This window comes from Arachis ipaensis, chromosome B04, assembly GCF_000816755.2.
Source record: "Arachis ipaensis cultivar K30076 chromosome B04, Araip1.1, whole genome shotgun sequence".
In the NCBI taxonomy this organism is placed as follows: Eukaryota; Viridiplantae; Streptophyta; class Magnoliopsida; order Fabales; family Fabaceae; genus Arachis; species Arachis ipaensis.
Window position 1 is genome coordinate 20896173 of NC_029788.2, and position 22979 is coordinate 20919151.

The window sequence follows — 22979 nt, forward strand, 5'->3', positions numbered from 1 at the left end:
CGTATATTTTACATATTATTTTTTTATTAGATTTTATTAAGTTATTAATTGTTATTTTTTTATATTTATGTAAAATCATTATATACAAAAAATTGTATATGAGAAATAGATTGATTAATATTTATCTATGAATTAAAATTTTTATCTTTAACATAAAATCATTCATTTTCAAAGTTTAAAATTTTAAAATTACCTAATCTTATCCTGTTAAATCAAATTTATTTTTTACATTTCAAAATATATTATATTTTTAAAAATTTTATCTAATATCATAAATTACAATTATGATAAATTTTCAAGATTTTAATTATAATCAATAAATTTAACGTAGGAACGAATCCATATATTAAATATTTTGGGTGTTATGTTGAACATAAACAATTATTAGTGTTGGTTGTTTTATCTATTTAATATTATAAGATTTAGTTTATTTTATCGGAAAAGTTTTACATCTATGTAAAAATTACATGGTTGATATTCAAGTACCTTTCACTCCACGCCCCCACACACTCGTTTGTTTTACACGCGCCTTATATAACGTACATAACGTAATTCTTATTTTGCATGATCAACCTTTCTCAACGTAAACCTTTCCATATAATGTAAACCTTTTTCGCGTTCTTCTTCTTCTTGTTCTTCTTCCTGTTCTCCTTCTAATTAAATTCGTTGTTCTCCCCTATTCGCATTTTTCTTCTTTGCATTATGGATCTGGATTGACTTCAACGCAATTAGCTTCGTCATTCATCATCTTCTTCATTTTCTTCTTCGATCTGCACTTTTGAATTGAAACAATGAATGAATCAACCTCAAATCAGTTGAATGAGTGCGATTTGGATAATTCTTCCAAAATGCATCAATTTGATGAGGTTTGATTATTGAATTTTGAATCGAATTCAATGGAATGAAATTGCTAATTTTATTTGAAGTGAATTGAATAGACTGAGGTGATCTATATCTGAATTGAATTGAATTGAATTGATAATATGTAACTGTGAGTAACTGTGAGTGTGACTAACTGTGAGTAACTGTGAGTAACTTTTCGGTTTGGTAAGTACTAAAGAGTTGATTCACCATGTGCATGTGTTCGGTTCGGTATGCAGAAATGAGTCTAAAAAAAATTAGACGAATATATTATGTTTTGTTCCCCAAGCACTATATAATTGTTTCACCATAATTAAGATTTCAGTTCACCATAATTAAGTTTTCGGTTCACCGTGCAAACCAGCTGTGTTGTGGATGAAAAATTTGTCCCAAAGGTGGGAATGATTTTCAAGACACTAGAAGAAACTGGAAAGTTCTACAAACATTATTCCAAACTTGCCAGTTTTTCTACCAAAATAAGAAACACGACTTGGAACGGAGACAAGATTAAGAATCAACTAATTGTATGCTCCAAAGATTGGGAGGTGGAAATCAAAGATATCTCCAACTTTGAAGATAAACCCTTCAGCTGGGTTAAATTGTCGGCCAGAATTTATGTACACGTAATGAAGGATGTTGGTCTTTGGACAATTTTCAAAGTTGTTTTGATTCATTCACATCTTTGTTGTCCAGACCAGGCTGAGATGCTCAAACAACACAGGGAACTTAGCATGTTCATGCGTCACATCTTTGAAACCCACAAGGAAGCTGAAATCAGACCAAGCAAAACTTACTAATCATTTGTGGCAGCAGCTGGCAGCCACCGTGAACTAGGTTTTATAGAAAAAGACGTCAGGAATTACACACAAGGGAAGTACGGAATATTTTCGAAGAAGACGATGCCAAAGAATTTGGGATGTACCTAGTAAGAATGAAAGAGAAGAACTAAAATTTCTTCTTTAAGCTCAACCTTGAAGGCGATCACTGCATTAAACATGCATTCTGGACTGATGCAAGAAGCAGGGCTGCATTTGATTATTTTGGAGATGTGGTTTCATTTGACACCACCTATAACACAAACAGGTATTCGGTTCTTTCAAACATATTTTTGATGTTCAGTGAGTGTATATATTTCGGTTTACCACCTTGTGCTTGTTATTTATGCAGGTACAATTTGATTTTAGGTTCTTTTGTTGGCGTGAATCACCACGGCCAGTCGACAATTCTTAGATGCGCGCTGATAAAAAATGAGGACATCCAATCATTCAAATGGCTATTTGAGTATTGGCTACGTTGCATGGGAGGGAAAGCACCAAAAGGTATTCTTACCGATCAATGCGCATCGATTCAAAGGGCAATTGAGTTGTGCATGCCAACAACAATTTACCGCTGGTGCATCTGGCACATTATGAAGAAGATTCCAAGCAAATTAAATGGCTACAAGGGACACAACAAAATTGAACAAAATATGAGCCATGTTTTTTGGAACTCATACACAAAAGAAGCATTTAACAGAAAATGGATCAATTTCTTTAGAAAGTACAGCCTCGGAGGCAACAAGTGGCTTTCAGGTAATTGAGATTTCAATTTGAATTATTTTTATGCTCATATCTTTTTTTCCTAAAGCATGCACTGTTTTCGGTTCACCAGACCTTATGGCTTTGGTTTGGTTTGCAGAGCTATACGAGAATCGCCATATATGGATTCCAGTTTACTTGGATCACCACTTTTGGGCCGGGATGAGAAGCACACAAAGGAGCGAAAGCATGCATTCATTTTTCAACAAGTTCATCACACGGAATAGCTCCTTGAGACAATTCGTGAAGCAATACGACAATTGCCTAGCAAACAGAGAGCAAGCAGAGAGAGAATTCGATGCTGCAGATTTTCACACCGTGATACCATGTGCAACAAAATCAGCAATAGAGATACAGTTTCAGCATGTATATACCCATGAGAAGTTCAGGGAAGTTCAAGCTCAATTCAGAGGTAAAGTGAACTGTATCACAAGATCAATACATTCCACCCTAGGTTTCACAACATATAAAGTAATAGAGCAGGTTTCTAACTCCACATTCAATAAGTTTGTCGTCACCTACGACGCAGTATCACGAGATGTAAAGTGCCATTTCTTGCTGTTTGAGTCTAGGGGCATATTGTGCCGCCATTCCCTAAGTGTCCTAAGTTTTGAGCGAGTGGATAACGTGGCACCGAAATATATATTGGAACGTTGGAGCAAGAACATAAAGAGGAGGCATACACACATCAAGAGCAGCCAAGATGAACCTCTACTAGAGCCAAGAAGTAAGAGATTTGACGAATTGGTGTTTTGGTCACACAATATATGTGAATTTGCATCCGAGTCTGAAGAGTTGACCGAAATTTTGCACCAAGCATTTGACAATGTCATGGCGGAGATGGAAGAATATTAAGGGAGAAGCAAAGGAAAAAGTTTGTTAACCCACGAAGAAGCAACATTAAGTAATGTGAATGACCTTCAAAGCCCACCACATGTCAAAACAAGAGGTCAGTCCAAGAACAGACTTAGATCAAACCTGGAAAAAAAGATCTCAAATGCCATGAAGAAAAAGAAAAAGACAGCTTCAAGCGAGATAAAATTGACTTGCTTTTGATTAGTTAAAAATTCAATTGTCATTTTGCTAATATACAATTATGTCTTTTGTAGTTGAACCTTTTAGACTCCAGATCATCGATTCAGTCAAGCTCCACTCTTTACAATGCACCAGATATGAATTATCCAAGAGAGGATTGTACAAGTTTTAGTTTTTATTAATGCAAATTTTTGTTCACCCATGAGCAAATTTCGGTTCACCATAGTTATAGCAGGTTTAATTTCTGAATGTTGATAGTCTTTAATGAATAGTCACTTTTTTGTGAAATTCTATATTGATATATGCAGTTTTTTTATTCGTCTAGTGTATTAATTTCTAAGTTGAATAATTAGAATTTGTTTTTTGGTTTAGGATTCAGAGTTCAGAGTTCAGGGTTTAGGGTTTAGGATTTAGGGTTTAGGGTTTAGGGTATAGAGTTTAGGGGTTTAGGGTTTAGGATTTAGGGTTTAGGGTTTAGGGTTATGGTTTTATAGTTTTAGGGATTTAGTGTTTATGGGTTCAGGGTTCAGTGTGTTTCAAACTTTTGGTTCGCCCAGTGTATTAATTTCGGTTCACTGTGTTCAGGGTTGAGGGTTTAAGGTTAGGGGTTTAGGGTTTAGGATTTAGGGTTCAGGTTTTAGGGTTTTAGGAGTCTAGGGTTTAGGGTTTAGGGTTCAGGATTCAGGGTTTAGGGTTCAGAGTTTAGGGGTTCAGTGTGTTTCCAACTTTTGGTTCTCCCAGTGTATTAATTTCGGTTCACTGTGTTCTTTTGGAGTTCGTAATGTATTGGTAAATACAGTAATTGCAATCACTGAGAACCTGAAATAAAATAGCAGCCAGACAGTTCCAACGGATATATAAATTAACATCTCAGATGAGTACTCCATCTTGAATCAAATATAAATATTAACATTTGATACATACATTGATATTAAGAATAGATATATACATTAACATTGACATATATACATTTGAAAGAAGCATTGTTTGCTTTTTTAACAAGTTAAACAAAATATATACAACTAGTATATGCATTGTTTGATACATACATTGACAAATATACATTTGAAGTAAGCATTTTTTGCTTTTTAAACAAGTTAAACAAAATATTGTTAATTACAACTAGTATATGCTATTTGCTATCTAAATCCCCATATGTGAATTTACAATAAGGGCTGGAGAGGACAGCAGGTGGCTTGGAGAGTCTTATTGCTTCAGATTCCCAAATCACTTGGTCTCTGATTTTGTTCATTTCATGCAACAGAAGATTTGGACCATATTGGTATCTGAAGTCATCAATCTCTTTCTACGTTTCAATTGAAATGAATTAGTTACATAAGAAATGAACCCAAATGAAATAAGAACAATATCATTCAAATCCCTAATCATACTGTAAAAATGTAATCACAATAACCCTAAACCCTGAACACATTAAATATCAAGTAAATCAAAATCACATTAAATAACAACAAATTTCATTCAAAGCCCTAGTTATTCTGTAAAAATGCAATCACAGTAACTCTAAACCCTGAACAAATTAAAAGGAGGCCACTGAACCGAAAAACATTCACTTGGTGAATCAAAATTATAAGAGCCACCGAACCAAAAATTGTTTATGTGGTGAATAAATGGTGATCAAATTTCAATCAATAAGAATAGTATTTCTACACGGAAAAGAACTATTGAACAGAGTAACAACTAACTTCAAAGCCCTAGTTACACTATCAACTGAACTGAATGAAATATGAAAAGAAAGAAATTTATTAATTTAGAAAGTACTTACTTGTGTCCAAGCTTTATATTTATATGTCTTCCCGCTTTTGATTTTTCGTGGATCTATTGTTTCGAGCCATTTCACCGAGTATATTCCACAATCATAACTAAGCAAGAATTGAGTATAATACGATCAATAGTATACAAAATAAAACACATTAAAAATAGCACTATAGAAGAGAAAGATTCTTACTTTGTACGTTGACCATTCAATTGGATACACTCTGCTTCCTCTCCCAGTCCATCCTCCATTAAGGGTTCCGCCCCAGCGTACACCCTCATCTGGAAAATTATTAAATCCTGAAAGACAAAAAAAAGTAAATAAAGAGAACCAACAACAGTGAACCAAACTCCTCTCATGTACAGAATAATTTGAATAATTTACAATAAAATAACTTACAACAAATTTGTTCAGTTTCTTCCTCGAATTAGGTATATGTTCTGGCAGCTTATTGATAAGGTCAATGACATAGAATTTCTTTTTGTTGACATCAGCAATCCATAACCACCAATGCCCTCCATTGTAAATTAGGACAAATAGCTGAAGTTTCGGAAAATTATAGAATATTTCAGTCGACACAATAGCAAACAAGAGAATTATCAAAGAATTTTCAGAAATTACGACTTACAAATGGATGCGATGCAAGTTTCCTTTTGTTAAGAAACTGGCGGTGGTGGGATACTGCTCAATATCAAACCTGTAAGCCTTGTTTGTCCTCTTATCAATGTAATCCATGCCATGTGTTCCCAACATAAAATTTTGCAAAATGAACATCAGTTAAATCACATTTTCACCAAACCGAACACAATTCATATGCTGAATAAAATGTGAAAAACATAACATTCAATCATCAACATAAAAGTTTTCTTCACGCAAAAGAACTCAATAGAACACATAAAAATCTGGTGAACTAATATTAACATTCTGACTGAACCGAACAGGAATCAGCACTGAATAAGAAATTTAGCTTACCACAATATCCAGCGGCACAATGTATATTTGTTCTTGATACCACCGAACTTTGATTTAGTTGAGAATCATGCTATGTATACTGACAACATACATGAAGAAAAGTTATGAGATATACTGTATAAGAGTGTTTAGAAAAATGATTATTGTTAACGCAATTGGGAAAGAATTTACCGAGGCATGCACTTGTTCTTTGGGCATTAGAGACATGAAATATTCTCTTAACCCCTCATAAAGCGCCTCATATTTCAAGACAAATATTGCTTCATATTCATTGCTACTGTCATTTGTCTTTTTCACATGTGTCATCCAATGATAACACTTTTCGATCAACTCCTTCGAGATTTTTATCTTTTTTTTTTTCCGGAGTTTTGAAAACTTCAGCAGCTGGTAAGGTTGGCTCGGAAGATGTTGCTTCAGCAAATTTTAATACTACTGTCACTCCAGCATCTACCACCGCCTCTGCCAGGATTTCAAGCTGTGAAACACTCTCTTGAGAGGGCTGAGTTGGTTGAGATGCTGGTGGACTTATCCCAAGGCTAAAGGAAGGCCTTTCATCTTCCCTTTGCCTAGGTTGAGCAGCACTGCAAGATGATAGATATTTAACAATGATATTAAACTAAAATGTTATTAATCATTATAGTGAACCGAAATCCAAACAAATAGTGAACCTAAATCCAAACTTACAATGAACCGAAATAATATTAAACAAAAATGATATTAAAGAAAAGCAAGCAACATACCTATCAAATGATGACAAGATTAGAGTTTCTTGTTCTGATTGGTGCCACTGGAGGTTCTTGGGATTGTTCTTCATCAGAAACTTCATAGACATTGCCATCTTTGAAAAACTCTTCAATAACAGAACTTGTAAGAGACACTGTAACACCCTGCTTTTTCGGTTTTGGAGGGCAACTATAAGAAACAGAAGAGAGTCCAAAGACAACAAAACATTGAATTCATTTCTGGTTTCAACTGAACCATAATTAAACCATGTATAAGAAGTAAACATTATCGGTATTTATATAAGCAGTAAAAATTACACATCAACAAGTGCTTCTTGTTCGGATTGCCTCGCTGTTGGTTCTTCACAAGGCTGTTGTTGCTGTTCCAGAGGTCTGCTGCATTAAACATTAAACATTTCTATAATTATCCTAAACTATTATCATATGTAACAATGATATTTAACAGAAATGACATTAATCATTATAGTGAACCGAAATTCAAACTAATAGTGAACCTAAATCCAAACTTATAGTGAACCAAAATTTTAACAAAAGTGATATTAAAGAATTTTATGCTTACACATTAACAGGTGCTTCTTGTTCTGATTGCTGTGCCACCGGAGTTTCTTTGGATTGTTGCTCTTGTTTTTTGGCAGGACTGTTGCATTAAGCAGAAAATAGTTCAATAACAACCCAGAATTATTATCCTATACCATTAAAATTAATAAAAAAAATTTATGTGAAACTTACTCTTCATCAGAAACTTGATAGACATAGTCATCTTTTATTAAGTCTTCAATTACAGAACTCGTAAGAGACACTGTAACACCCTGCTTTTTGGGTTCTTGAGGGCAGCTGTAATAAACAAAAGAGAGTCCAAAGACAAGAACACATTGAATTTGTTTATGGTTTCAACTGAACCATAATTAAACCATGTATAAGCAGTAAACATTGAACAAGATTCATGTGGTGAATAAATATTTATTAACTTACTCATTATTAGAAATTTGTTGTGTTTTATTTTGTGGAGGGACATAGATGAAGTCATCTCTGATCAACTCTTCCTGAACAGAACTTGGAAGAGACAATGCAAGAGGAGGTCTAAGGAATGTAAACAAGGATAAAGTTAATGTTGAATAATTAGAATTTGTTTTGAAAAATAGGAATTTGCACATTGAAAAACTCACACTTCCAAAGGTTGAGAATGAGTTTCTTGTCGGAACTCAATGATTTGTAGCTCAGAATCAGCTGTAGCTCTAGTGACATTTAAACACATTTTCTTTGTGATTAATTAAACAAGACTTATTATCTAAATCTAAAAGAGTAACATAAATACTTTTAACTTACACTGGTGGAGTTTTAGAAGTCTTTCTTGGGAAAATTTTCTTTTTTCTAAAATATTTTACCAGGCTTTCAGGCGTATTTTTCGTAAAAAAAAAGATAACAAATTAAAATTAGAAACCAAGATTCAAAGTAGAGGTCTAGAAACACATTAAATTCATTTTTGGGCAACCACTGAACCGAAAGTACAATATGCAGCAAATCAATTTACCTGGTATTGCTCGCGGCATTTACAGAAGGTGTAGAGCTTCCTTGAGTCTGTAACAGTTGCTCGCTATGCAGATTTATAGTCGGCACTCTAAGCAAGATAAATAAATATTAGTAATTCAATCTAGAGGAATTAGAAAAGGTTGTAGCAAAAGTAAGCAAAGAAAGAAAAAGAACTCGGGAATAATAAACTGAATCTTACATCTGAGAGAATTCATTTTGTGCCTCTGCTAAGTCAAAGTGATCTAGAGCAATGTTTGTTGACTGAGCTCCGTCATTTCTTTTCTTTGATCTTTTTTCCCTTATCATCTCCAATTCTCGTTTTCTTCTTTCGGCAGCATTGTCTTTTGCTTGTTCAGTTCTAAAAGTTCATAAAATAAGTATCAAGGAACCTAAAATGTAAGTATCAATAAAAGAAAATATGATTTGAGAAACTTACTCCTTGTCAGATTGGGCTTGTGTTTTTGACACCCTTTGCGGTTGTTTTCTTTTTATTACGGGTGTTTTCTCGATTTCATTTCTCTGGAATACAAATAAACACATCGAATTTATACCGGAGACAAGACACTAACAATGAAGTTAACCAAATTGATAGACACCACTGAACTGAACTAAATTAAAGTGCTAAAACGAAAATTAGAAGCTCACCGAATCGAAATTAATTCATTTGCTGAACAAAAATTGATACAAATGCAATCAAAAAAACGTCTCACAGAAATTACGCAATACTTACTGGCTTTCAGATTCGCTTGTGTTCTCTGAATCTATTGGCACAGGCTTTGTTTTTTTGGTTTATTTTTTAACCACCTTCGGTGGTTGTTTTCTTTTCTTTGTTTCAATTTTTTTTTATTTCTTCTTCTCTGCAATACATATGAACAGGCGCATAAGAACAAATTTAAGCAAATACAAGTTAAATGAAATCAATATCAAAATTAAACTTATTGGCTTTCGGATTCAGATTCAGAGAATCTTTCCTCTTCCGAAGAAGAATCTATCTCGACATTTTTTTTATTTTCTTTCCTTTTTCTTTCTTGTCCAAGTTACTTGTTTTTGTTTTTTCTTTCTTTTTTTTCTTTTTGTACAGAAGTCCTTACAACAAAAACAAGGACTAAATTATTTAATCATAAAGAAAACACATTAATAATCCGGTGAACCAAATGAAGCAATCCCACCGAAACGAAAAACATTCATATGGTGAATAGTACATGACAACTATTTAATCATCAAGAAAAATATTTCTTAATACAGAAATATTCAAATCAACAAACTAAGAATTGCAAGTAGGACAAATAAATTAACAATAACCTAAAACAGAAGTTTATTTAGTTAGTAGAGTATTTTAAAAGCATTTGAAAGCAAATTTTTTAGGGAATTTTAGTAGAGTATTTACTAATGGTTTTGTTGCTTCGGATGAAATCCGTTCAATCATCATTTCCCTTGTCCAATGGGCCACCCATGGTGCAGGAGGAGCATCAGGTGCAAATGGGCGGAGGAACTTCGTTTCGTGGAAGTATATCAATATTAATATAAAAACACAGCCATCAACAGACTATTTCTTTCCCTTTCTCTTGTTTTCAACTCCTTTCATCAAGAAGTTGAGGACATGCTTTGCCCAATCCCATTCCCGAATGTTGTCCACATGAAAGATCGGTGGCTTATGGATTGGGGAGGCCACACTTACCGTTGTGGAGAGCAAGAAGCACTTTTGTATGAAGACAACAAAAGTCCTCTCTAATTTTTTTCGGTTCTCTTCCCCTTCTACACTCATGTCCAGCACATTCCTTGTCTGCTAGATTCAGGTTGTTGTGATCAACCTTTTCAGAAAAATGATTCTCTATAATATTTTAATAGCAAAAATCAGTAAAAATGGTCAGTTTAATTTTCTGGACACCAATGAACTGAAAATAACTAGTAAGTGGAAAATGTATTACCTCCGTTGGTTATGCCGAGGGTAGCTGCTACTTTTCGAGGAGTTATGTATATTTTTTCCTGGAGAGTTTTCAGGCACCCTTTCTCTTTATCAAACTGATCAAGCAATTCTTTCAACAGTGTATTAGAGACATTCATTTCTGGGACATTTGCCAGGGCACCAAATCCCATTTCTTCCACAATATCTTTCTTTTCTTGACTCATTTCCCTGTACACTGTTGCTATTGCCTTTGTTTGGCATCCGCAATAGTGAGTTTTCTGTAAGTTTTGAAACAGAATGTGAGGATATATTTATAATACAAAATAGATATTATTCGAATGAAAGCAGATAAATATATTTAATCTGCTTACATTATAATGTGCCTTTTCCTTTATTGTTGCCATTTTCTTGTTGTGTTTTGCTGTAATGAAAAATTTTGGTCAATACTTCATTGAATACATCAACAAGCACAAGCATGTATATCTTAATCAAGTCAATTAAAATGCAACAACCCACCGAATCAAAACTTGTTCATGCACAGAACCAAAATCACAAAGGGTACCGAACCAAAAAACGTTCATGTGCTTAATAAATGATTATCAACTTTCAATCAACAAGAATACTATTCCTCCATGCAAAACAAGTACTAAAGATAGTAACAATCATTTTCAAAGCTCTAGTTAAACTATCCATACAAATAAGAACAAGCACATATATCTTAATCAAATCAACATCTTCCAAAAAAAAAGTTTTTCAAATTTCATGAATTAAGTGTTCTTTCAAAATGACATTTGCAAATTTGCTTCTTTAAAAACTCTTACTGAAACTTGATATCTTTCTTTAAGTATCAAGGTCAACTACCATTCGTGCTGAAATCTATCCAATATAATGAGACAATTTTACAATAGTATGGCTTATCAAAGTGAAAGAGTTGTCTCTAATGTCGATTGTCCTAAACAAAACTCATTCAATACATCAAAAAGTACAAGCATGTATATCTTAATCAAGTTAATTAAAATGCCACAACCCACTGAACTGAAAATCGTTCATGCACAGAACCAAAATCATAAAGGCCACCGAACCGAAAAATGTTCATGTGGTTAATAAATGATGATCAACTTTTAATCAACAAGAATAGTATTCTTCCATGGAAAAGAAATACTGAAGATAGTAACAAAGCTCTAGTTAAACTATCCATACCAATAAGAACAAGCACGTATATCTTAAAGCCCTAGTTACACTATCCACTGAATTGAACAAAAATAACAACAAATTTCATTCCAAAAGTCATCAATACACATCAATGACTAAGGAAAATTGTAATATATAAACTATAATTACGAATTTGGTAGATTTAATAATATTAGTTAAGTAAAAGTTTCTGCTATGATTAATTGAATTTTGATTAATCACTTTTTTATTAGAAATAAAAAAATTTATAATCAAAAGCACAAAAAAGGGGGTAAAGTTACAATTAAATAATTTTGTATTTATTTGAAGCAAACACTTGTCTTTATGATGTGTCTTAAATATTTACAGGTGTTAGTTGAAGAAGATCCACCCACCTTTTTATTAAAATCCACAAACTCTTTATAAGAAGCATTCCTTCATAATTAATTATCCTACCTACTACATCCATCCAGAGAAAAAAAAAGTATAGAAAGATGAATATAAAATATTCCTTCAAATTAAGCCTCCGCCTGTTTGGTTTATCCAACTACTAACTATTTCTTTCGAGTAAAATGCTGTTGGCTCAAAAGATGTTCAAAGAGTTCGAATTTGGGCATCGAAAGAGATAAACTAATGAAGTTGTGTAAATAATGTTTTGCGTAAAGACAATATTACTATCCTCTAGGCATTTGTATAGTTTATTCAAAGCATTAATCCCCTTTCTTTTAATTTCCTGAAGAAGTAGATGCATCGGAGCTTCTATTTTAATATGGGTTAGTTTTTCAGAAGTAGCTCAGGCTTGTATTATTTTGTTGTTATTAATTTATAATTTTATTTAATTTGTGCTTAATTTTTATTTTCTATTTTAGCTGATTATCTGTTGATTGTACTTTGTATTTGTTATATATATCTATTTTTTGAGAACTGATGATAATTTTGTATTTTGGTTTAATTTATGGTAAATTTAATTTGAAACGAATACCATTATTTGATCTATGCATGCAACTATAAAACGGATTCCCTTTAAATATTTATAGAGGAAGAAACAATTTATCTTTATGATAGTATGATGCTCAACATTAAATTGTGAGTATAAATAGATTGTACATGGATAACGTGAATATTTAGATAGTATGAATAACTTCAGGAATCTTTTAAAAGTAATATTAAATTACCGTAGAAAGTAAATATAGTTAATATAATTAGTGATTTCTATACCAAGTTGATTAATCTTATTCTGGTTCTGCTAATAAATGACTAATTAATGGTTTGGATTTAGCAGGTTTGTGAAGTTGCAGCTTTCTTTGAAGTTATATGAAGTTGCAGAAAAATAGAAACCTTTTCGAAGAAAGAAAACTGCAATTATATTTCATCTCCATAATGAGGTTCATTACTTTACTTTTAATATTTATTACTTGATCTGAATGGAAACTTTGATGCGGCTAAAGTTCTAAGATAAGAGTCTCTTAATGAAAGTTCTTAATGACTTGAAACATTAGTTTTTTGGCGGAATAACTGATGTACCTCAAGGTATGTTGTAAAAATACAAATATACATATACAATTATTGAGACTTATTTTTTCTTTGAATTTTAAGCTAAGAATATGGATGTTGTTTGGGGAGAAACAGTTGGTGTGGATGGCCAATTGTGGCTTTTGTGTCGTATATTTTTGAAATTGCAGGTTTCCGTTTTCTTTAGATTTACTTTTGAAGTTCATAGCGTTGATTATGAGCGATATATATATTTTGAACATCTTACTGTGGGAAAAAAGATGCTCTCTTTTTTCTTTGTTTTGTGTTTTCTGTCTGCATCAACTCTATTTTTGCGACGAAGATATTCTTTTAGGATTTATGAGTGAAGTTTGCAAATGGATGATTGGAATAATCTGTAAATTGTAATCTTACAACTGTTTGGGAATTTGATCGCTTATTTTTTTTTGTGTATCACTATTTGTAATTGTATCATCTTGTGATTTTGTATTATCATTATTAAAGGAGTTGTTTTAGCCTATGCTTGCCAAATTCCTGAATATTTTTGCGTGCATTAATCTATGCATGCTCCCAATATGTAAGCATCTCTATCTCAAGATTCCAAAATGAACACTCTATAATATGAATTTAAAAGAGTTTTTGTTGATGTTAGAATACTGAAGGCAGTGTGGCTATTGAAAGTTCAAAGGCTGCTGATGAAGCTGCTGAAATTGTTCTTAGTAAATTATTCTAGTATCAAAGGTTCACTGCATAGTATTCACTGAATGAATTGCACAGACTTGATATTGGCACTACCATGGAAGAGGCACCGATCATAGCTTCTCCTTGATATGCATGTATAATGAAATTGGAATGACTTCATTTTTCATAGGCTAATGATCTTTTTCTCTATGTATGTTCTTGGTTCTAAACATTTGTTTCCTTTGTTGTAACAATGTTTCCATAAAGGTTCTCTCATCAGCAGGGATGCGCTCAATAACATTTCATCCGGATGGAAGAATTGGACATGAAGATGCCTTAAAGGTAAAGGATTGTGAAAGATAATATAATGTAGCACTTGAATAAGGATAAAAAGAGTCATTTAAAAGTGTCAAAATGATATATTGTTGGTGTATTCATGGGAGACTGTTATCTGTTATGATTCTGTTGATGTGAGATGGACAACACTTGGTGATCTCTATATTAATGCGAAACATTTGGGATGCTCATACTACCAAAACTTTGTTGGAGTCGGGTAGCAAACATATCGGTAGGATTATCTTTTGTCAAGCTGTTATTTTTAGTGGCAATTTTGTGAGTTTTTAGGTACCAATTTTTTTTATTTTCAATAGAGATTTGAGAAATTATATATGTATTTATTAACTACCATATAAAATTAATAAACAATTTGATTTGAGTTTTGAAATGATATTTTTTAAAATAATATGACATGTAGAGAAGAAAGGATAAAAATATTTGAATGTTATATCATTTTATTTGACTAATTGGATCCAACACTAAAATATATTTGTGTTTTGAATATGCACCCATCATCACATTGTTAGCAATTCTTAATTGATCAGTTGGGTTTTGATTAATTGGATTTAACACTAAAATATATTTATGCTCTCCTCTTTATTATCAGACTTGAGATTAGTCACAACAGCTGAAACATCCATTGAATTGCTAATCCTATTCTCCTATACAAAGGCACACAATAATCCTTCTTAGATATTGTAGGCAGTTTCTGAGTTGAATGATTATTAGTTTATACAGCAATAGATATAGAAGATACATACAGTTAAGACGTCAGAAGGATTGCTAATGAATTTCATAGGGCAATTTTTTTCTACAATGTCTTCATCGTCACATATCTTCATGATATATCTTCATGATAGTGTAAACCTAGTCATGCTTGTTGATGTTGGCTATTTTGACATTAATTTTAAAGAGTAACTTCTTGTCCATCATATTATCAAGGGTTGGGGGGTAACCTTCCCCTTTCAAACACTGAAAATTCAATTTTAAAGAATGAACAAATCACAATTAGTGTATACGCACAAAAAATCCAAAAATTTGATATCTGAAAGGGATATATGCTGAACAAACATCTTCATCCTTGATTTGTTCAGCTTGCCTCCCTATAAGCTGTGTTGTTTCCCTATCCCACATTAGCATAGTTATACTTTCTGTTCCATCATAGGCCATAACTTCAACCTTGTACCTATTATAAAATATGCAATACCAATTGTCAAAAAGGATTTCCTCTTAATAAATTCCCCTGCCAAATAGTTCAATAGACCAATAAAATAGGATCAATTCTTTACAATTCATGCAAGTAAGTTAATGTTAATTAAACTGCATCTAAAATGTCACTTGAAAACATTATTCTTTGAAATCTATTAAAGGCATCCAAATTAAGTCTTGTCTCACACCTAAGGGATGCACTGCCATGTGTGTGACCACACTTGGAACATTCATATCGATTTTCAATCGGGTTTCTACTTTCTTTGGACACTTCCTACATGATTTGTAAAACCAATCGTTGTTGCCAGCATTGATAGAGACAATAGTTCTGCCAATCCATATAGGACCTTCCTGCACCAAGCCCAGGTGTAAGTATCAAACCATCATTGTTGAGTTTAGTGAATGCCTAATACACTTAGTTATTAGTAAAAGTGTTAGCTAATTGGACCTCTATTGAATCGAGTGCGTCCTCTATTGATTTCACTACGACACCTCCTCATTTCAGTTCTGCAGCACCAGATTGCACACCATGACCAGAGACATGACTAATCCTGACCGAATTAGACCTTACACTGCCAAGCAAGCTACACATTCATTCCATTAAACAACGTCGTTAATGGAAACACAACAGAGAAAAAGTGCTTCTCATTGACTGTTAGACAAACCTTTTCCGAAAATCATGTACTTCATTCATGTCAAGATTAACATGTATTAACATGTATTTTAGAGACATCAAAGTGGCTCTGAACCGATACCTTATCTAAAAACATAAACAATAAGAACCAGTTTTGCCTTTAGTAAACATGGCTTTATCACATACCAACTTTAGTAAACAAAATATTAATATACAGAATCCCTAACTGAGCATCTAAAAAGAAGAAGAAAAAAGAGCAAGCTAATGCCGCAATCCAAGAAACAAAGGATCATAATGAAAAAGCTCAACATACTATTTCAGATAAAAGAAAAGAAAATCATCCTTCCAATCCACATCTTATTGGTACCACTATGATAGAGTAACATATATACTGAAACTTTTTTAACAAAGATTTGTATTTCTCTATCAAGTAAATACAAATAAAAGAACAGTCTCGTCTGATAAATTATACAGAATTGATATAAGGATTGATATGCAATTCTAAATTACATTTCTATTCAGAAAATTCTAAATCCTAAACCTTTGCAAAAAAGCATTAAGAACATCAATAATTCCATCAAAACTACCAAGCTTGGAACCCACCAAAGAGATAAAATTACTAAACTAACCTCTTCTTTTAAAGGAATCATGGACAATTTCAATCAGAAAATATTGCTTTCAACCTGTTGTTTCTTAATTCAAACACATTAAAACACAAAGTAATTAGTCTTCATCTCGAGGCATTGTTCATACCAAAGCAGTTAACTAAATGACAATCCATTTGTTCATACAAACAATCAGTAAGAAAGAGAGCGCGAGAAAGAAAGAAGAGGAAGAGAGATAGAGAGAATCTAGGAAAGAATTGATTATGATAGTGTGCTAGTTAAAAAGTTTATTTGACTACTACATTATTGATTTAGCTACTTGATCTATTATACTTTATGCATACTCCTACAAAATCCAGAATTCAAATTAATTCACCAATTCATGTTCATGAAATACATCAAATAGACTAAACAGAAACATTAACAAAAATTAATTTCAATTCCTTACTTTATACTTTCTCACTATATACATGTCCATTACGAAGCCCACTGATTAAAAAATCTATCATTTTATATCTGCATGGATCACAATTCATAACATGTATGAACTTACAAAGTAGATTTAAAATACAAAATCACTGCCCCATAAAATATTTTGGATACAGTAAATAGACTTGTAAAATCATCAGCATGTTCAAATTATTTGTATAAAGTTATGTATGCATAAACTATGACCGTAGTCAAATTAAGTATACAAAAGCTAGTTCCTCGATGATTATAGAGCTGTTTCCGTCCTTTTCAAAATGTTCATAAGAACACCGTGCATGTTGCTCCAACCTATCAAGTGCTTTAAGTTGATGAACACTGAGTGTAGCTGCACAAAACTCATCAAAATCCATCCTTCTATATTGCCATGCATTAAGCTGCAACCTAAATTCATTTTAATCAGCGAGCACTATTGGTGCAAATGCTATTTATATAATGTATGGAAGCATTGGTACAGTTAAATCATAGAACTTACTGATCCAGAAAAGTCAAGAATGCGTGATTCCATAGCATTTGTTGCCTTTTTCATCGAGGCCTGACCATGTCAAATTTGTGAGATAGCAAATACCATCATCTTAACCAAGTATATAAAAAGAATTTGAAACAAAACTAACCGCTTTGATGTTTTCTAGGCTAATGGTTCCGTTTTTGTTTGGCTCCAAAAGTGTAAACTGCTCTTTTAAATAAAGCAGTTCGTCTACAGGTAATGTCTTAGAGACTTAGACAGTGCCTGTGTTGGTGCCCATCAAAATAATATTCTGCTTAGTTATTGAGAAGTTTAATATATAGTGAGATCATTTAAAAGTAGAAAGAACAATAAATAACAAAGAAAAAAGTACCTAAAAATGCAATGCTTCAGCCACCTTCAATATTGGCAGCCAGTGTCCTGTCTGGTGCATCTGGCAGTCATTTTTCATTACATTCAAGTTCAGAGTCAGTCATGAGCAGCATGAAAGAAAAAGGATACTGCGTAGCTGTTACACAATATCTTTAAGTGTGATTTCTTATTTTTTTCAATTTTGAAAGCTCAGCCTCATCCTTAGACAGAGCTGATTTAGCTTTTTCAATTTATTCTATCCAAAGCTTGACACCATCTCTGAAGAAGCGCAAACTGTGCAAGGTTAGGGGTAGGACTTTCTGCAGGTCCAAATTACACATTCTCTATCTTCTTTGTCAGTTACTGCTTCCATCACCAGTGAATTATTCCTACTTTTTCACTGGTGATATGTCTAAGTATTTTGAACCACAAATTGATTTGTTTATACTCCACATCTGCCTCAATCACAGGGAGAGAGAGAAAAAAAGAAAGATAAAAGAAATCAAGTAATGATCTAATTTTTAAAATATGCATTTAAACGTTACACAACTAACCTCAAATGGATCACTCTGTAGAATGCTGCTTGATAGGTAAATGGACACAGTTTTACGGATCCAACAGCGGCGGTGGCATCCATCACCGCGGTCGCCTCATTTCTCTTCTTTTCTCTGTGGATCTAGCATCCTTTTCTGTGACCGTCACTGTCGACGCCACCCTCTTCTCCTTCTTCCGTCGTTCTTTGTTTCTTCACTGTTGTTTTCTTCTTCTCTTCTCTGCGACATCGAAAGATGAAGTCTTTCCCTTGCTGGTGCCAGCTACTCCCCCTTTCAAAACTTGCAGTGCACTCTCTCTCATCTTCTCTTCTTGTTAATAATAAAAATGCAGCTGCAACAAAACCATTTTCAATTTGAATTTGAATCAAAATCCCGTCCAATTACTTTTTTATTTGAGAACTGCCAGGTGTCCAACTTTGAGAGCAAGTACTTGTCAATCACACACAGCTCCATGTGTCGGCAATAAAATGCTCCACTTGTCGCTCATAGACCACTCTACCACTCTCCTATGAGATATTAATAGATAATGCTCACCAAAAAAGAAAACATATTAATTAGATGGCATCCTAAACAAAATGCTATAACTATCTCTACTTGTTGCTCACAGACCACTCTACTACTCTCCTATTATATATTATATTAAATATTAAATATTAATATTATTAGAGTAAAGTATCGTTTTTGTCCCCAATGTTTGGGGTAAGTCCTATTTGTGTCCCTAACGTTTAAATCGTCTTATTTGTATCCTTAACGTTTATAAAAGTGATTCAATGTTATCCTACTATCAATTATACTAACAAATCAGATTATATTTTTCAATTATTCTCACTTTGATGTATTCATTCTCAATTAGGTCTCACTTGGATGTGTTCAATTTTAATATCATACCCACTATTTGTGTTTAGATTCAATTATGTCCCTAGAAAAGTGAATTATGTAAATGTTGTAGGAATTAGTTTCAATATTTGATGAGCTATTTTTCGGAGTAGAACATCGATTCAATCCCAGACATTTGTATTCTAACCTCAAGAAGAGATTTTTAAAACTCAAACTAAAGTGCTCATGATGTGTAATTGACAGCAGGATAACATTGAATCACTTTTACAAACGTTAGAGATACAAATAGGACGATTTAAACGTTAGGGACACAAATAGGATTTACCCAAAACGTTGGGGACAAAAACGACACTTTACTCATATTATTAATATTAATAATAAAATAGATAGATAGATAATAGATAGATAGATTAAGGCACAAGTGAGTCATGAAAAGGTTGAAGAGGTCAAAACAGGTCCAGTTACATCGTTGGGTATACAAAAAGAGCTCCACTAGTTGGTAGAAGCACTCGCTCTTTAGGGTTTTACTTTCAGTTTAAATAAGCTTCAAAGAGAAACACAATCTTGTTTAATTACTGCATCAATTCAGTTTTCAGTTTACATTTTCTGTTTTCAAAAAAGTTATCTTCTTATTCTTCAATTCATCAGTATTTCCATTTTCTTTTATGGTATCAAGATCCCTAGGTTCATGATTGATGGCATCTTCAATCAATGAGTCTCCATCCTCAGCAAACATGGTACCAAATTCGAATAACAGCAGCATCAACAATTTGACAACAACACAATTTCTTTCTCATAGACCATTCAATCCGATTCAAGACAAACTCGGAGAGAACAATCATAAAACATGGGAGCAATAAGCTCTTGCAGCCATTAGAGGTCAATGCTTACAAGATCATCTGCAAAAAGAGAAGATTCCACAACAGTTCGAAAATCAAGAAAAACCAAAGAGCATGTATTGAATCTGATCAATACACACAATGGATTCAGGATGATCAGAATCTCATATCATGGTTGCTAGCATCGATGGATTTTGTCTTTAAGCAAAAAATGGTGGGATGCATCTATAGCTATCAAATCTGGAAAAAGATACAAATTTATTTGCAAGAATCAACCAAATTCAGAATTAAACAATTGAAGACTCAGGTTAAAGGAATCAAGAAACAAGGTCTTTCAACAGCAGATTATATTTCCAAGATCAAGACCATTGCAGACTCACTAACAGTCCTTGGGGGAAACCTCTCAAAATGGAAAAACAGATACAAGCCATCTTAAAAAGACTTATGAAGACTATCAAATGCTTCTGCTAATAATTAACTCGAAACCAGATTCATTCACACTATGTGAGGTTGAAACTCTTCTGTTAACTCATGAGGATCTGCTGGAGAAGTTCAGAAAAACAGAACCTGCAATGGTTCAGGAAAATCTTGCTTAGTCTTCATATCCAACAATTCCAATTTTTAATAGAGGCAATGGAGGGCGTAGAAAAGGAAAAAATGGTGATAGATTTCAAAGAAGTGGAAGATCTTTCTACCAATCTCCAAGACCACAATGCCAAGTGTGTTGAAAATTTTGTCACATTGCTTGACGCTGTTTTTACATATTCAACCAAGAAATACCCCCATCTCCACAGCCTCACCAATCAAGATTTGATACCTTTGGTACAAATTCATCATCTGCTTTAGGTTCACAAGGTACTCCTACATCAACCATTCCACCACTGCCAACATCTTCCTTCCACAATCCATCTGCATATGTAGATGTACCTTCTTCTATTACAGACCCCTCATGATATCCAGATTCAGGTGCCTCACATCACATAATACCTAATCCTTCAAATTTGCTCTCAGGATCGGAATACACGGGTTCTGATTAGGTCCAAATTGGAAATGGAACAGGTATCCCTATTACACATATTGGTAATTCTGTTCTATACTCTATTGACTCTAAAAGATGGTTTTTACTACAAAAACTAATACACACACCTGAAATAACAAAGAATTTAATTAGTGTTAGCAAATTTGCAGAAGATAATACGGTCTATTTTCAATTTCATGCCACTTATTGTGTTGTAAAATGTGAATTTACTCACAAAATTTTATTACAAGGATTTAGAAATGGAGGACTATACAAATTTGTGAATATCTGTGTTCCTCAACCATCATCTAATCAAACGTCTCCTTCTGTGTATTCATTGCATTGTTCTTTATTAGATTTGTGGCATAAGCGACTAGGGCACTTAGCCTTTAAAACTGTACAATTAGTACTAAAACAATGTAATATTTGCTTTACTGATATTAATAAAACAGATGTGGACTTTACAGCTCAAGTTTGTGAAAACTGTGCAAAAGCAAAGATGCATAAACTACCATTTGTTGGTTCAATTACTGAGTTTACTTACCATTTACAACTCATTTTCTTTGATGTGTGGGGTCCTGCACCACTAATTTCACACTTGGGCTACAGGTATGTGTTACATTTATAGATGCTTATAGTAAGTACATCTGTACATTCTTGTTAGTGAATAAATCCCAGGTGTTTCATGCTTTTATTCAGTATAAAACCTATATTAAATATCTAACAAACTGTAAAATTAAAGAATTTCAAACAGATGATGGGAATGAATATACCTCAAAATGTTTCATAGAATTTTTGCGTCAAGAAGATATACATCACAGATTCTCATGCCCATATACTCCTGAGCAAAGTGGCTTGGCTGAGAGAAAACATAGACATATAATAGAAACAAGCTTAGCTATGCTTTCTACAGTTTCCATACCTCTTACATATTGGGATGAAGTTGTGATCTCTGCTACCCTTCCTCGTTAATAGACTTCCATCATTGAATCAGTCAAATAAATCCCTTTATGAACTTTTTTCAAATAAACCAGATTATCATATGCTAAGAGTCTTTGGTTATGCATGCTATTCTTGGATTAGACCTTACAATAAAAATAAACTAGAAGTCAGGTCTCATAAATGTATTTTTATTGGTACTCTTCAGATTTTAAAGGATATAAATGCCTATCACCTACTGGTAAGATCTATATTTCAAGACATGTACAATTTGATGAAAATAAGTTTTCTTATCAAACCATATTTGCATCAAAATAGATTCCTACATGTACCGTGTCTGATACTGTGATACATGATTATGCACCTTTGTTTGATCATCATAGTTTACATAACCATACTATTCATTCTAGTAATTCTTTTGTTACTTCTGCTACAGGGACTCATGTGCCTAATGCTGTGCAAGGAACTAAAAATAATCAGCATACTCTTAGAGCCACTATACCAGATATTTCTCATTCTCTTCCTCTAACACACACTCAATCCACTACTGACACAAACACTCATTTACCCTCTATTGACCAATCTTTCTCACTAACACCAATCAATTCTCAAAATCAGAAAATCTACACCCAATGATAACTAGGTCCAAAATTAATTCTGCAAAATCAAAAGTCTTGACTTCCACTGTCACTGACTTAGACGATAAGGAATAGCTACCAAAAATACCTAAAGTAGCCCTTAGCATACCTCATTGGTACACAGCAATGCAAGAAGAATATCAAGTCCTCATTCGAACCAATACATGGTGTATTGTTCCTAAACCGCAAAATGCCAAGGTTATTGGGTGTAAATGGATATATGTAGTTAAAAGAAAGGCACCCTGATGGCATTGTCTAGAAGTATAAATCCAGGTTAGTGGCCCAAGGTTTTCATCAACAAGAGGGTTTTGACTTTGAACAAGTCTT

At 33.2% G+C, this 22979-nt stretch overlaps 3 long non-coding RNA genes across 3 annotated transcripts; 2 read left to right on the forward strand and 1 right to left on the reverse strand.

The window, feature by feature from the left end:
- Positions 12003-14394, forward strand: LOC107639108. The gene is made up of 3 exons (XR_001619961.2): positions 12003-12341; positions 12851-12953; positions 13712-14394. It is a non-coding gene; the product is annotated as an uncharacterized LOC107639108 (long non-coding RNA).
- Positions 17221-18698, reverse strand: LOC110270566. The gene is made up of 3 exons (XR_002360205.1): positions 18382-18698; positions 17850-18106; positions 17221-17740 (listed from the first exon to the last, which is right to left on the reverse strand). It is a non-coding gene; the product is annotated as an uncharacterized LOC110270566 (long non-coding RNA).
- Positions 19670-22771, forward strand: LOC107639109. Its single transcript, XR_001619963.2, has 2 exons — positions 19670-21684; positions 22451-22771. It is a non-coding gene; the product is annotated as an uncharacterized LOC107639109 (long non-coding RNA).